Genomic DNA, 16,246 nt, shown 5'->3' with positions numbered 1-16,246 from the left:
GTAAGGGAGGGGAATAATCCTTGAATTGCAAATAGCAGGTTTTGATGTGGAACTGTTTATCTGTGTTCTCTGGAAAGCTATCTCCCCGTATCACATACTTCTCCATGGAGGAGGATGATGTGCTGGCTGCAGTACAAGGCAGGGCAGATGGGAGGCAGAAGACCATCTTAGAAACACTTTGCACCTCCACAAGCAGGCCAAGTGCTGAATTCAGCATTGAATTCAGTAACAAAAGTGCTGCGGCACCCATTTGTGCCCCATCTGGCAAGAGCTGATATGCCCTGCTGCTGCTTTAGCACATCCACATGTGCCTGGCACCTTACGGAGGCTTAGCAGAGAAGACAGCTGTCCTGGGATAGGATGCTGCGTGGCCACCTCGAGCTCTAGTTCAGCTTCATAATCCCTGTCACATTCAGCAAGGTCAAATGCACAGCAGGTAATTGTTACAGACTGGATGAGGATTCAGAACGGCTTCACTTCACCAGCTCCTCTTTTGAATTAAATAAACTGTCACCATTGCTCTGGCTCTGTGCATGTCCATGGGCAAGTTTCTCAGGAAAAAAATGCTGTCATGAGGCCAGAGCAACAGGAGCTGAGGAGCTGGAGGAAATTGTTCCAGCCAGAGGGAGTTGTATGGTGTGCCAGGATGGGGCTGAGGCTTAGATTTAGCCTGGGGCACAGCCACCATGAGACAGCATCCTGTGGCCATTGGATGGAGCAGATGTGGGCGCATATCTGGGGCTTCCCCCACCCAGTGGGCTGAGCAGATCACTAGGTTTGGAGCAGGCATGGCTGGGGGGACAGGTAACAGAGCTCCCAGCAAAAGTCCCTGGGGCAGAGCATGCCAGGAGGCAGGGATTCACAGGCCAGGGCACAGGGAGAGCCGCCTGGCAGGTAATTCCAGGGCATTCTGCCAAAAGTTTGGGCACAACCTGGCCAGAAGCCCTGACATCAAAAAAGCAGCCTGGAAAGTGAGGTCTTACCAAGCCCATTAGCAACCTGTGAGTTTCTTCATCCTGGATCTCTCCCAGGGCTTGCAGGACACAACTAACCCAATTTTCCTAGGGGATTCCCACCTCCCTCCTCTTCAGATTCACCTTCACTCTTCCAGCAAGTGAAGAGGTACAGAGGGGGGACCCAGATCTTCTGAAACACCCCACAGTTACGACATTCTTTCTCATCTTACAGTGACTCCGCCCAGCCAGGTGAAGAGCAGGAAGGAAGAGCAAACAAACAAGAACAAGGACCTTCTGGTGAAGGTTAACACAAAAGCTGGGCCAGACTGGTGAGCCCCAACCAGCACAGCCTGCCTCCTGGGCACAACCCCAGAGGGAAAACCCCACAAACCACCACGTTCCATTTGAATGGTCCCAACCCACTGCTAAGACTGCAGTGGCACCTTGCACAGCCAAGGTCTGAAAACCAGTTTTAACATCTCCAACAGTCTCTCACTTCTTACTCTTGCCCAGTTTTTGGAGCTGATTTTTATCTATTTGGTATTTGTTGCTTGCTGTTCTGAGAAGCAGTGGCAGTTTTTCAACAACTTCCAGGGTTCCATTTGAGAAGCGTGGCTTTCGGGACAGCTCTCTCCTGTTGTTTCAGTGGGAAGCCCAACGCACACAGCATTTAATGGAGCTGTGCTCCAAGTGCCAACAGCAACTAATTAATTACTCCTTGCAACATTGCTGGTCCACATTTGACTGATGGGAAGCTACTTGCAAAGTCTAAACAACTTGCCCAAAGCTTACCTGAGCCATTCTTCTAAGACATCCCTCTTTTTAATAGTTATCTCTACATTATTTACGGTTGAGACAAATTTGACATCTGAATGTGAAGATCACGATGTTAAAGCAAGGCGATGCTGTGTGTCCACGCCGGCAGGAAGTGGTCTCTGCATTAACTCCTGCTGGCATGGGGGAAGATGGGACTAATTTGCACACAGAAGAGGGAATAAAGATCTTCTGAAATTATGATTACGGAGAGTTTACCTGAGAGGGATAAACCCCGGAGTTGTTCGAGCTCGCTAAACATGTTGCCAGTGGCGTATTTCGGGCCCCACACGACAGGGTAGGGTGTGCAAGAAGAGAGGCAACCTCTGGGAGTCCAGGAGTCTCTGCTCAGGGGATGAGGGGTGGAAATTTCGCTGTTCCCTGCCTACCCAGGAGCGTCCCCAAGACACAACCGCAATACGCCGGGCACCCCAAGGCCTTTGGCTACGGAACGGCAGGGGCAGAGGCTGCCCAAGGCGCCGGCCAGTGCCGCGCCGCACTGCCAGTGCAGGGCAGCGCAGTCCCGCCGCCGCCGCTCCGCACCCCGGGGACCCGGGGGGCTGCGCTCCCTCCCCGCGGCGGAGCGCCGGCGGGCGCTGGAGCAGCCGCTCCGACCCGGCCCCGGCTCCCGGCGCGTCCCCAGCCCGGGGCTCCCCGGGAGTGCTCGGTCCCGCGGGTGGCCCCGCTCCGCCGTGCCGGCTCTGCCTGGCTGCCGGGCAAAACAAAGCGGAGAGAGGGAAAGGAAAGGAAAAGGGAGAGAAAGTGCGGCTCCTGCCTCCTCCCGGCCCTCCGCCTGGATCTCACTGCATGAGACAGCGCTGCAAGCGGATCCTGACCGGGGGCAGGGGGTGGAGAGAGGAGGAGGAGGACGGAGGGAGGGAGGGAAGGAAGGAAGGAAGGAAGGAGGGACGAACGGGAGCCTCTATCCTTCCCTGGGCTGTTTTTTCAGTTTCCTGTCTCGCATTGTGCTCACAGCGGATATGTGCTGCGCCTACAGGTGTGTCCCCTCCTCGCAGCTTTTCCCCGGCTCCCCGGCGTAGGCTCCGGCTGTCGGGGTCGGCGGCGGATCGCGACCGTCATGTGATGATTAATTTCTCTCGGGGCGGTTTCTCTCCTCTCCTCTCTCTGTGTGTGCTTTCCCCTCCCTCACTCCCCGCCGCTCTCCTCCTTCCTCTCGGAGGTGGCCGCAGCCGCTGCCACCTTCGCGCTGACTCCGGCTGCTGTGGCGGCGGCGGGGCCCGCCGCGAGCATGGGTGGCAGCCGGGGGCTGCCGTAGCGCCTCTGCCCAGCCCCACGCCGCCCGCCCCGGGCTCCGGGCCGCCGCCGCTCCCGCTCCGCCAACTCGGACGGTCCGTGCCCGCGGGGCTGCCTTCCGCCGGAGCCTGCACCTGTTGAAGGTAACACAGCCCCGGTCCTGCGCGTCGCGCCTCGGGATGGGGCTGAGGGACGGATTTCGCGGCGGGGTCCCCCCCGTATTTCCTCCTCTAAATCGCGGGCAGAGCAACTTCCCCCGCCTCCGCTGCGTGATCTGGGGCTGGGGTGGCCGCGGGCAGGGCGGTGCGGCCGGGGCGGGGAGAGGGGGGAGCTTCCGCCGCGCTGCCCGGCCCCAGATGGTTTTGGTTAAGGGGCTCCTGACCGGCGGCTCCGGACCCGCAGCGCCTTCCCCAAGCCGTCGCGCAGGGCCGGGGCCGGTTCGGGGCGGCGGCTCCTCCCGCCCGGGAGCGCCCGTTCCCGGCGGAGCGCCCGGAGCTCCCTCCGATCCCCGCAGCCGGAGCGCGGCCCCGCTCGGCGAGGGCCGGTCGCTCTTCCCGGGCGTTTCGCAATCCCGGCGGGCGGGCGGGCGGCCGGGGCCGGCAGCCCTGGTGCCGCTCTCTGCCCGCACACCGCCGGCTCGGAGCCTCCTTCGGGCTTTCCTGGAAACGCGTTTTGTCTCTTGGCGGAGGCAGCTTTAAACTTTCTTTCCAAACTGTTAATTAGCTATGCCGTACTTTGCGCGTGTTTCGTGCAGGCGAATGAAAAGTGCGAGGCTGGAGAGGCTTGTGACTCAAGGCATAGTTATTCGGGATATGCAGAACACCTCTGCTTTCCTTGTCTAGCTGGGCTGTACCTGTGACTTGTGAGTTTGCCTTCTCCGAGGCTGCGCCAGTCTCGGTGACACCACGAGAGACAAGGGATTGATAGCGATGGGTCCTTTCTGGGTTAATCAGACATTCGGGTGAATACACGAAGACGGAAGTGTAAGTTTATCTGAAATCTCATGGAAAATTGCATTGCCTTTGTTGTCTGTGAATTGCAGCACTACGGTCCTGTCCCTATCACTGAGCTCCTCATCGAATGATAACTTGCTTGTGACGGAACTTGATGCTTTTGTAACTAACGCTGTTACCTTGTGCGTGATGATTAGCTTATTGAACACCAGAGGGAACTCTGAATAGGTAATTCATTTGCGGGACATATATGCTTATTTCACTGTTTATGTTCTCATTACAATGGAATCTAGAAGGAAGCAAAGGTTGGTAAGCAATAGGCTGCTGGTATGTACCTAGGATTGGCTTCAGCTTGCTTCACAGTTCTGAAGGCGTCAACCTCAAAGCTGGGCTGAAAATCTTTTTTCTCTTTCCAAAGCTTGAAATATGCCACTGGCCTTGCAGAAGCAGGGTTGTGTACCATGCTGTAGGCAGATCAGCTGGGTGACCCATTCCTTACAAGCTAGGGAGTGAGATTACACATGCACTTACTGCCCAGCCTGCCTCTTGGGCTGCAAGACAGATCCGGTGCGCTTGGGTACAGGGGCTGCTGCCTGCAAAAGCCAGAACAGAGCATGCTTCCAGCCAAAACAAAAGGGAGGAAGTCTGCTTCCGAGCCTGGCGAGGCTTGTTCTCCTTGCCTTGAATACTTGTGGGTCTGATGCCCTGGTGGGAACATAGTTTGATTGCATGTGAAGTAGAAAATTATCTTTTTCAGAACATATTACTTAAACCCATGCAGAAAGTGAGTGGTGGTGGTGGTGGTGTTTGGGAAAGGAACTCGAGTAGTGGCTTCTGGCATCAAAAGCTTTTTAAATGGTCTGACATAACTGTAAGAAGCTGGAGTCAACCCACCAAAATGGGATGCTGCATTTTGTAGTAAAATGAATGCCCAGAACACCTGAAGCTTTGAATGCTCGTGATAGTCTGTGACAAGTGTTGATAATCAGACTTTCTTGATGCTTTTGTATTGTTGATGACGTGGGAAGGACGGCACAATAAACATGCTTGTGACTCTGACTTATGTTCCAGGGGCTGAGGCATCCAGCTGTTCATCCTGTCCCTTTGCCAGAGGTTACTCTGCCATTCAGCCTTGTTTCCTACTGGACTTTGAATCTGCCAGACTTCCCAGCCTGGCATCTGAATGTAAACTGTGTTTTATGGCTGTTCATGTTTATGTGTAATGTTGTGAAGTCCAGTAGCATAAGCCTCCTGCTCTTCTCTGTCCTGGCAGAGGGATAAGGCAAACAGCTGGGGTCAGCTAAATGGAGCTGCACTTGGGACCAGAGCCTGTAGGCACCTATGTTCTTCTGAAATGGCAAATGTGACTCCAGAGAACTACCTTGTGCTGTGTCTCAGTGTGCAGTGATATCAGGGCAGCAGCTCTGCACAAGAAGAGGCTGTGCAACCTTTTCTGTAGGTGGTCACAGCATGCAGGGTTCTGGGTTTCAGAAGGACATAGCAGATGGTGCACCCAAACAGCCCTCCTCTTCCTCTCCTCCTTCTTCATCCATTCTGGGAATTAGCAAGTGAACGTAGGGTTTTTTCTTTCAGCCAGATCTCACTTTGTCAATCTAACTTAAAGTCCTATTATGTAAAATATCCTCACTAAGGGCACAGCCCTCTTCTGCCTCAATTTAAGTGGGATAAAGGCTTTATATAGCTTTACAAAATTAGGAGCTCTTTGCCTTACATGCAGAAGCTCCCTAAGAACAAATTACATTTTGAAGGGGTATCTCTTAGTGAATGCCTGTTAAGAACAAAAAAATTCCAATGACTTATTGCTAATGGGTTTGGATTCTGGCTTGGTTTTGAGAAAATGGTTTGCACATTTATTTATTTTTATGAAGATGTAATGCTAAGCATCTGTGTTTCTGTAACTGTTATAATTTGGAACTTTTAATACACTTTTAAATTATTTATTGTATGAAGCACTGAATGAAGATATTTATTACACTGGTGTCACATTCTGAATATTAAATTGTAATTGTAAAATTAAGGTAACAACCTTAAATTGGGGTTTGCAACTTTAAGCCCTTGCCAGCAAGCAGTTAATGGCAACATTAACTGCTAGTAAAGTAATTGCTACCGTTCTTTTGCTGTCATTTTGTTCTCACTCTCCTCCAGTCAGACTGTTCCACAGAGATATAATGAATATTCACCAAAATAGCTTGGCATTGTCACTTATGCAATTCCTCATCAGATCCAATGTGTTGATGAGCTAATGTGCACTTGATTAAACGTACTTGATTTATGCAAACAAAAACTGTAGGTTCTTCTTGACGTAAAGTTAGCACCTGCACAGCTGTTAGTGAGATGAGAGTCTAAATAATTAAGATGGAATTAAGTAAACAAACAACCCCAATCTGGTGTTCCTCCTACTTGTTCACCTTTATCTTTTAGTTCAACTCAGTAGTTGTTGTGTAGCTCAGTTTATAGTGTGTGTGGGTTCTCTTCTATTTAAATGGCTGTCATTAGAATAAATAAAAAGTAAAAAGGCCATTATTAGCTATAATAAAGCCATGGATAACTAGAATTTGTAGAGTATTACTTTAAGAGTTTTATTTAAGTATGAAACTGGCTTGGACTTGACATTGGTCTGTTAATCCTTGTTAAAAAATATATAAACCAATACAGTCCAAGTAAGTGTTTGAGGGGGTGTCTGTTTTACAAAAAGAACCCCAGTATTTGGGTCGTAAGTGGTTTAACCTCCTACTCTTTACTTGGTCAAAGATAATAGAATCAACTAGGTTGGAAAAGATCTTTAAGATCACCAAGTCCAACCGTTACTCCAGGACTGCCAAGACCATCACTAAACCATGTCACTGAGGGGCTCATCTACACATTTTTTGAATGCTTCCAGGGACGGTGATTCCACCACTGCCCTGGGTAGTCTGTTGCAAGGCCTGATCACCCTCTCTGTGAAGAAGCTTTTCCTAATATCCAATCTAAACCTCCCCTGGTGCAGCTTGAGGCTGTTTTCTCTTGTGCTATCACTTCTTACTTGGGAGAAGAGACTACTTTCAGGTAGCTGTAGAGAGCGATAAGGTCCCCCCGAGCCTTCTTTTCTCCAGACTAAACAACCTCAGTTCCCTCAGCCATTCCTCATGAGACTTGGGCTCCAGGCCCTTCACCAGCTTTGTTGTCCTTTCCTGGACCCGCTCCAGCACACGGAGACAAAGTGGAAAGAAGGAGCTGAAGATAGCCGTTTTATCTAACCATCAGTGGCTCCGTGGTACAAAAAGTTTTCTGTCTGCAAAGCTGTTTGGATCTGACTGAAAGAAAAGTGTGGAGTCTTTGCTTCTGGAGACTCCAGAGGAAGGATGGAGGAGGGAGAGGGCACATGTTTGCACAAGCCCTGGAGCAATGGGGCAGGCTGGAGGAGCTGTTCAGGGGACCTTGTGGAGTTTGGACTTTCTTTAGGCAGATAGTAATTTCAGTTTCTGTCTCTGCTGTTAAGCCTCTGAAAATACATAGCTTTTGGATCTTTTTAGGTTTCCATCTCAGATGGCTGAGGGAAGACTTGCTTGTTGGCATTACATCCAAAAGTGCTGAACAAATGTTAGTGACCATTATGAAAAAAATCTCAGAGCCAACTTGATGACCAGCGCCTGCTCAATTGCTCAGCTGGAGACAGCCGTGACATGGGGGAGAGTTTGTTGCCAGGAATGTGTCAGCAGAGTTGAGGTCACCAGCCACGTGCTCATTGGGACACTCAGTTTCACTTTGGAATTTGGCTTCTGGGAGCTGGTGCCAGGGTGGATTGATGATTAGCTCTGTACTGAGCTTCCCAGGCACCTCAGCACTCATCGGTGCACAGAGTCCACCTGGCACCTTCTGAGGCACTTCCGACCTTGCTCTATCTTTGTGGTTGGCTTGCAAGTTTCTGTCTTTCTGGGTTCGTTTTCAACATGCCTTCTTCCACCACCTGCCCTCAGGCAAACAGCTTTGCCATGCTGGAAACCAGTAGTTTTGATTTATTCAATTGAAGTGTGTCATCTTAAAAAATTAGTTATCTAATTAAAACTTTATTTCTAGTGTTCCACTTGCTTTTCTTGTTAACTAGCATCATTAATTTAAGGCCACAGGTAAAAGTTGGAATCAGTCAATCTCATCTCTGTGCCTGGCAAGATCATGGAGCAGATCCTCCTGGAAATTATGAGAAAGTACATGAAAAGTAAGGAGGTGATTGGCTTCATTAAGCCATTTTGTCATGTCTGACAAATTCAGCGGCATTCTATGACAGGGTTACAGCATTGGTGGACAAGGTAGGAGCAACTCATGTCATCTACCTGGACTGTGCGAAGCATTTGACACTGTCCCACATGGCATCCTTGTCTCTAAATTGGAAATGCATGGATCTGACAGGTGGACCACTCAGTGGATAAGGAATTGGCTTTTGACTACACAAAAAGTTGTAGTCAACAGATTGATGTCCAAGTGGAGACCAGTGATGAGTGATGTTCCTCAGGGGTTGGTATTGGGACCGGCACTGTTTAACGTTTTTGTCAGTGACCCGGACAGTGGGATTGAGTGCAGTTTGAGCTTGTTTGCTTGATTGAGCAAGTTTGCCAATGACACCAAGCTGTGTGGTGCAGTTGACACGCTGGAGGGAAGGGATGTCATCCAGAGAGACCTTGACATGCTTGAGAGGTAGAGATAGGACAAGGGGTAATGGCTTTAAACTGAAAGAAGGTAGTTTAGACATTAGGAATAAATTCTTTACTATGAGAGTGGTGAGACACTGGAACAGGTTGCCCAGAGTTGTGGCTGCCCCATCGCTAGAAGTGTTCAAAGCCAGGTTGGATGGGGCTTTGAGCAACCTGGTCTAGTGGAAGGTGGCCCTGCCCATGGCATGGGGGTTGGAACTAGATCATCTTTAAGGTCCCTTCCAACCCAAACCATTCTGTGATTCTATGACTTTGGTAATTTGCAGTGGATAGATTTTGTATTACTTGACAGCCACAGTTTTCTTTATGTTGTTGATATGTCATCTGTCTTTCTGTTAAAAGTCGTTTAAAGCTTCCTTAGCCCTACAACAAATCAGGAAGCTATGGAGAAGCTTTGCCCCAAAGAAGGTTTTGCTCTCCCCTTTCCCTGTGCTGGACCTGCACAGGGAGACCTGTTGGGAGCACTCTGCCAGGTTAAATACATAGGAGCTGCCAGTGATCAACAGGACTTTAAATACAGATCCATGGGATTTTTAGCACTTGAACTAAATTTTACAGAACCTTTTTGAAACAAGGTACGTTCGTGCTTGTTGCTGAATAGATCTGGCTAGCATATTTCTAGTTAAGATGGATTAGGTCTACTTGACCATTTGGGTTGAAGGAAGCTCTCGTAAACCTGACACTAATCTTGCTACGTCTAGAGGGATCGTTAGAGTGATAGCTCAGTCTCTTGGAGAAGTGATGAAGAAATCAAGACTTTTCACGTTTGAAGCTTAACCTATCTATACTAACTGGCTGTGTTTTAAAGATGTAGAAATTTCAGGAGTGAGCTCCTCTCCACTTTTTCCCCACACTTTTGTCTATCTTCTAGATAATTTAAGAAGACAGAGTATCTGTTCTGACGGATGTGTGCAAGAACTGTATATAGAGAAGATCTAGTTCTTCCATTACGAGTTACATCACTATTGAGAATTAATGAAGGACCAGTTCTTTAACTGGTGTTTGCCCAGTGGGAAAATAGTGACTAGTTAAATGTATTCAACCATGGGCAGAAAAAATAAAACACATTGATTTGGTAAAAAGGGTGCAACTGAAATACAAGGTAAGGTCTCCTGTCCTGAAGGAGAAGGACAATTTAATAATCTTTTGCTTGGGCATAGCCTAGACATATTCATCAAATAGAAGTTTCTTTCCTGAAGATTTATAGAATGATTAATAGTAGTAGGCTATGGTTTCCTTCAGCTTGTAATAGTTAGTCCTTTCCCTTTAATGGATCTGGTTATGCTCATTGCAATTGGAAGTCCAAAATATGCAGCTTCCCTCTTAAATACATCAGAAGACCCTTAATTTGCCCTTCCTTAATGTGTTGCCACAGCATGTGTTGAACTCACGTGGTATGTTCATTTAATCAGTATGAGACAAATTGTTATAAACTTAATGTCAGGCCTGTTGAATTGTAGGGCAGTGAAGACAATAGTTTAACCTCTTCTATTTCCAGTCTTGTGGGATTATTAAGTAGTTAAAAAGCTTTGAAAAGGGTTTTTTTTTTGTGCAGTTTTGATTCACATCAGCAGCAACTGGACCTTTGTCCCTCATGAACTGACCAACACCCCCTGTAAACTCTGGTTAGGATTGTGATAGATACATATAATCCTTACAGGTAGTTATTAGTTAGAAACCTAAAAAAGCAACTGAAATGGGTGACTTTTGGGATATTTCTTTTTTCCTCCCAAACATGCTAAATGGAGGTGGGTTTGTCTGAAAGGCTTTTACTCAGGCAGAAGGTGTCTTTGTGAGTACTTTGAAGAGTCAATAACTCTACAACCACGAAGCTGGCTTCGTAACTGTGAATATGTATCTGCCATGTGCTCCAGGTGTTGTCTCCTTCTGCTCACCCAAGCTGTTGATATTAAAAACCAAAAGACTTCACTTGCGGTGGCAATCCCATAGGACTAGATGGTGGTAGGACTTTACTTATTAGTACATTAGATAAAACTTCACAGAGATGATGTTTATGTTTATTAACAGGTGGCCTCTTCATCTGACATTTAGCTGGGTGAAGATCTGCAAGCATTTCACAGTCCATTGTGCATTTAATTCAGTGTTCATCAGCATTATTGAAAATGCAGGGCAATACCCTTTTGGATTGGTTTGATGGTTTGCTTGTTTTGCTTTTTATTTTGTTTGCTGTCAAGTCCTGCAGCTGTTTGACCATCTCACTAGGCTATTGCTCATGGGTTGAAGAAATCTTTGGGCTAAAGCATCTCTTATCCTGAAAAAAACTGAGAAAAAGAGAATCCATCTTTAAGAATGTTGTTCCTGTTCATTTCTCCCTGTTCAGATTTATATCTCGTTTCTAACAGGAGCCTTCTATGCTTTTGGCTTACATCTGTTGGTCCCTTTTAAGTCATCTTGTGGCTGTATTAAAGGGTTTTTTGTTGCTGATGATCTTTTTCCCTTAAAGATGATCAAGTAAGCTGTCAGTTGTCTCTCTGGCTTATCAGAAGGACTGAATCTTTAAATCTCATTATACATAATGCTTTTTTCCCCTCTAGATGCTAATTGCTTTTATGGCTCTTCTCTGCATTTTCTCTAATTTTCAACATGTTTTTTTGAGCATTAGCCATGGAACTGGGTGCAGTATTTCAGTGTCACTCTACTATTGCATACCCCATCCCACCCCATTCAGTATTTCCATGCACTCTTTTATCTTTGCATCCATGAACCACATTAGCCCTTTTAATAATAACAGAAGCTCTGAATGTGATGCTTGAATGACATGTGAGGCTATGATGACCTCCACATGCCTTTTGGTTTCCTTGCTTCTTAAGGTCATGGTTCTCCGATTTGCAACCTTATGTGCATTCCTTGTTGCTGGATGCTTATATCTGTATTTAGATATCTTATGACTGGTTGGAATGAGCCCAGTGTGACAAGTAATTCTGCTAACTTTGTGTGATTTTCTTTCTATTTTTATTTATCATGCTACTAAACCATGTAATCCATTAATTGTACCACCAAGGACATGCTTATTTCCAGGTAGCTAATAAAACGCTTTGATAGTATGGAGCATAATTCTAGTCATTGCGAACTGTAGAAGGAGCACTGAAGTTGCGTGGTGATGTTACTCAGTAATGACACCTTTTTCGAGATCTTTCCATTAATTGATTTTCGATATTTGGCCTACATATTTTGATATCCTGTTTTTAAAATCCTGTTGATTTGATGTTTGTTGACTGTTATGACACATTTCTAAGCCTTCATTTGCTGTATTCAGTGCAAAATCAATAGATTTCACCTTATTTACTCTTGTCCCTTTTGCATTTATACAGATGAAAATGAGAAATTTTCTATGATGTCTTATCAGCTCCAAAATGATTCCTTGCTTAGGATACCCATAAACCCACTGAGCAAGCTATTTCTCTTTGGTGGTGCATGTTGCCCAGTTCCTTGTCTTATGCCTTCTCTGAAGCATCTTTTCTGTGTCTTTCCCAGCAGGAGCAAGTACACATCAAAAGGCACTGCATCCTGGAAGCTATTTGCACAGACGCCCGAGTCCCAAGAAGCCACTTTCACTAGTGGCAGTTGTGCTGCTCAGGTGGGCTAAGAACTCATTTGGACTGAGGGGTTTTTTTAATCTCCCTTTCTTCCTCCAAAGCAGTACGTTTCTTGCTTGAGAAGGATGAGGTCCTCTTGTAGAGCACTGCTGTGCAGTTGGCTCAGTGCATTGAGACAAGAGATTGCTGTGTGGGGTTTATGTGCTTTGGGCTTAGGTTGAAATATTACAGCCTCAAATTTAGTGGCATAGAAATGTATTTACACATAGAAGTGTAATTGTCCTGGATACGGTCTTATTTAATAGTGATTTTTATGCATATTTTTATACCTCCTGGACGTGTAGTGCAAATGACATTAAGCAACTTGTGCATGTGAATCATCTCCAAGGTAACTTAGTTATCAAAACACAGTATCTCAATTGCTCAGAGTAACACTTTCCACTTCTCTAATTGCACTTTTGCAATCTGTGTTGCTTATACTGCTGCCGTTCAAATTGTTGTGTACAGGTGTACTCGTAAGGACTTTCCAATTTACTTTTCCCAGTTGTAGCAATTAGTTATTATCTTTTCATTTTGATCCCGAGGTCTGTGAAATAAGTGAGTAAATGTAAACAGCATCCTTGACACTAAAGTCTTCATGGTATTTTCTCCTACTGATAATTTGAAGAGGCAGACTGTGTTTTCTGTTGTCTGTGGCATAATTAATCCACTTGAATTCTACTTGAACGGGAACTCTGATATCAGAAGAGGGTTTAGCAGCCTTGAAAGTTAGGAGCTTTTGAATGAGGCAGCACTGAAGAGTTCCTCCTGTACGTTATTACTTGGCTTCTTGGGAGAAGGGGCTGGTAAATTCGTGGCCAGAAATGGTACGTACTTAATTCCTTCCCCTCCCTCTCGCAGACTTTTCTGTTTTGCTCACACCTCTCATGTACAGTAGCTTGACATGGCCGGGTTGTTTGCTGCTGTGCCTCTATCCCAAACTGAGATGCTCCTATGCCGTGCTAATAGTTCAGTGGCATTGGTCACACAAATCAGGCATATCTACCGGAATACCAGAAGTCTGGCTGCCTTGTGTGTAGGTTTGGTGTCCAGAGTGCCATCTGTGCGATCCACTGTATGCAGCGGAGTCCTGTCGGTTTCTTGGCCAGGAACTTCATGTATTCTGGTTTTTCTTCTGCCTTTAGCAAGTAATTTTCATTTCACCCTGATTTTTTTTTTTTTAATTTATTTTGACATTGCCTCTTTTGGGGGAATTTTGGGGAATCTGTAGGTGAAAAGTACAATGTAGTGGTATTTCTGTAATATGTAAGTTGGGCAAGTGGATGCTGCAGCATTCCTTCTTGATCAGGAAGGGTGGGGACCTGCTAATTCTATTAGCTATCCTATGTCCTCTCCCCAAAAGCAGACCTGCGTCCCCAGATTTCCTGGCTTGAGCAAAGCCTTCTACAAAGCACTTTCACATCAGGCTCTCTGTACCCATGAGATGACTTGGCACAGGATATAGTGTTTCTGTTCCAAGTGGGTTAGCAGTGTGCACAGGCCGTCATTCAATGATAAGAAATCTTTGGTGGTAGCTCTGTTGTTAAGTAGTTCCTGCCATCACTGGCCGGTAGCTGCCTGGTTGTGCTACCAGGACTGTTTTGTGGAGCTGTGCTGTGAACTGGACAGGAGAGCTGATCTGGCATTTCACTATGTTGTATGTAGTTGTTATATAGCTTTGAAAAGAAGTATTTGAAAATTTCAGTGCATCTCTGATGTGTTTCACAGCATGGCCGTGCAAACACATGTTCTTTTACAATGTTGCATTGAGAAGCGCGAAGGCCAAGAAAAAAAAAAAAAGAGGGTTCAAGACCCCTATAAACTAATTTTGTTGCCAAATTCTTTGTGTTATCAAGCCCTGCCTGTGTCTGTAGCTCTTCCTTTCCTGTCCATCCCCTCCTAGGTGGCCCTATTAGTCGGGGAGGCTTTTGCAAAACATGTTAGGGTGTTGAGCTTGTGCTTTCAATAGCAGCCATGCCCCTGCATAGCTTTGCTTCCATTAGGGATAATATGAGGTGGCTTTAAACTGAATACAGACATTTTGCATAGAACTGGCTAGTGCCTTATTCTCTATGGGTGCTCTAAATATCGTGTCCATATGCACTTTGTGGGGAGCTTTCTTGGTACCTGTTGTTTTTCTTTCTCGGCTAATGACCTCCCGTGCACTACTAGCGTGCTCTGTAGCGTTAACCATGCACATAGTCACTTCCTTTTCCCTCTTACCTCATTTTAGAAGACTTTGCTCTTGAATCTTGTAAATGGGGTGATAATTTCAAAGCAAACAGCTTCCAGTCCTTTCTTGCCAACTTTTGCGCACAAGGTATGCAAAGTAAACTGAGCAGTTAGGAAATTAGTTATGTACCTTCTCTCTGAATGCAAGGCATCCCAGGATGGCTGGTAAATCTTTAAGTAATGGATAAAGGGAGAGAATAAGATTGGTATGCCCAAATTGCTTTGTAATGTATGGAGCCATTGCACAGATCATTCATATTCTTAAGAAGCTTTAGGAAAACCTTGTAAAATGTGAGGCTTTAAAAAAACCTCCACTATTCATTTAGTGAATGGTAAAGTGTTTTAATGCTTGCAGCAGAGAAAGAAAATCGAAATATCAAGGGTTGAGTAAGAAGTGGGAATAATTTTCTTCACATATAAGCAACAACTTTGAAGCAGACTTTACCTAAATATGAGGATTCTTCCCCCTGTTAGGTTTGGAGGAAGCTTAAAAGGGTTTGCAGGTGCTACCATGACATTTATAGGTTTGATTTGGAAACTATGGGTCTGAATGCTGGGATGGTGGGTTCACAGCAGTCGCAGTCCACCTGAGGTGGGACCAGCTTACTATGCCATCAAGGTGAAGGCCTTACTATGCCTTCAAGGAGACAAGTGTAGGCAACTATTAAAACATGTGACTTCAAAAAGCTGACAAAGAAATGGTTAACGCTTAATATGTTCAGCTCTAGCCTAGGTATTTTTATCCTCCTTTGCCAATTGATCAATAGGAAAATTTATTAAATGTGATAAAGAAAATAGGAAAACGTGTTAAATTAGCTAGACCTAAATTAGCTGACCCTGATGCTCAGCTACAAGGGGATGGCATGGCTGTAAAGATGAATAACCATTATGTGATCTCCTGCAAATGGGAGAGGGCAGGTCTCGAGTGGACGCAGCTTGTAGGAATTCAAATCAACAATTGAGCTATAATCTAATGAGACCACGAGCACAAATGCAACTTCAATGTAAAGCTCATGCCTATGGCAGCACAAATAGAAAGCTGTAGCCCCATCCCAAAAGAAGACCTGTCACTGGAAATTTTACTGCCTTGGCATGTGTCAAAGGGCAGTATCATAACAACCTGTAGTGGTTTTCCATCACACGTTTCTAACCACTTCATAAAAGTAGCTATATGCATGGAGTGCTCTCTATTCCTTTTCAGATGCAGGATTTCCGTTATTAAAAAAACCCTTAATCCTTATACATTATATATATAATATATTTTATAGTTAAAATTGATGTGCTTTTAAAGGAAAGTATGCCCTGTAATGTCAAAACTTTTCCTTCATATTTCCCAAGTGAAGATTTTTAAATTTGCTGAAGGTAGGGGGTTTTTTTTAATAGAAATTCCTTGAGTACCATAAATGTTAACTCAAAACACCTGAAAGAATGTAGCATATCTGTCTTCTGGAATATTTCAGTTGTACTTGTGCCAAATGCAGAGCAGCAAACTCAGCTGCATGGGCCTAGTTTGGCTGTACTTGTAGTCCCTAAAATGCATGAGCTGACTTATTTTCTTTTAATACAGATTTAATGCTAAGCTCTTATGTTTACCTGAAGGGAGAGAGAATATTACAATTTGAGTAAATTTTTTTAGTCATTTATTTTTTTTTTATATATATATATATATATTAACCACAAGATAAGAGTGATGTGTTCCTGGAATAATTTCTTTTTAAGTAGTTGTGCTTTAA

The 16,246-nt window shown here is 45.5% G+C and overlaps 1 protein-coding gene across 7 annotated transcripts in view; it reads left to right on the top strand.

Annotated features, from left to right (window-relative positions):
- The first annotated feature begins 822 nt into the window (after positions 1-822).
- The window catches only part of PLXNB2 (plexin B2), a 258,286-nt gene continuing 242,862 nt past the window's right edge, over positions 823-16,246 (top strand). The window contains exons 1-2 of one of the 7 annotated variants that reach the window (XM_030479224.1): positions 823-3,166; positions 12,184-12,283. The gene's annotated coding sequence lies outside the window, so the exon portion shown is untranslated. Of the gene's footprint in view, positions 3,167-3,711; positions 4,007-12,180; positions 12,284-16,246 lie in introns of those variants that run through there. The other 6 variants (XM_030479220.1, XM_030479221.1, XM_030479223.1 and 3 more) reach the window with 6 other exon arrangements.

This window comes from Strigops habroptila, chromosome 3 (assembly GCF_004027225.2).
Source record: "Strigops habroptila isolate Jane chromosome 3, bStrHab1.2.pri, whole genome shotgun sequence".
Taxonomy (NCBI): domain Eukaryota; kingdom Metazoa; phylum Chordata; class Aves; order Psittaciformes; family Psittacidae; genus Strigops; species Strigops habroptila.
The sequence above is the reverse complement of the archived record's forward strand: the minus strand, read 5'-3'. Positions and strand labels throughout refer to the sequence as shown.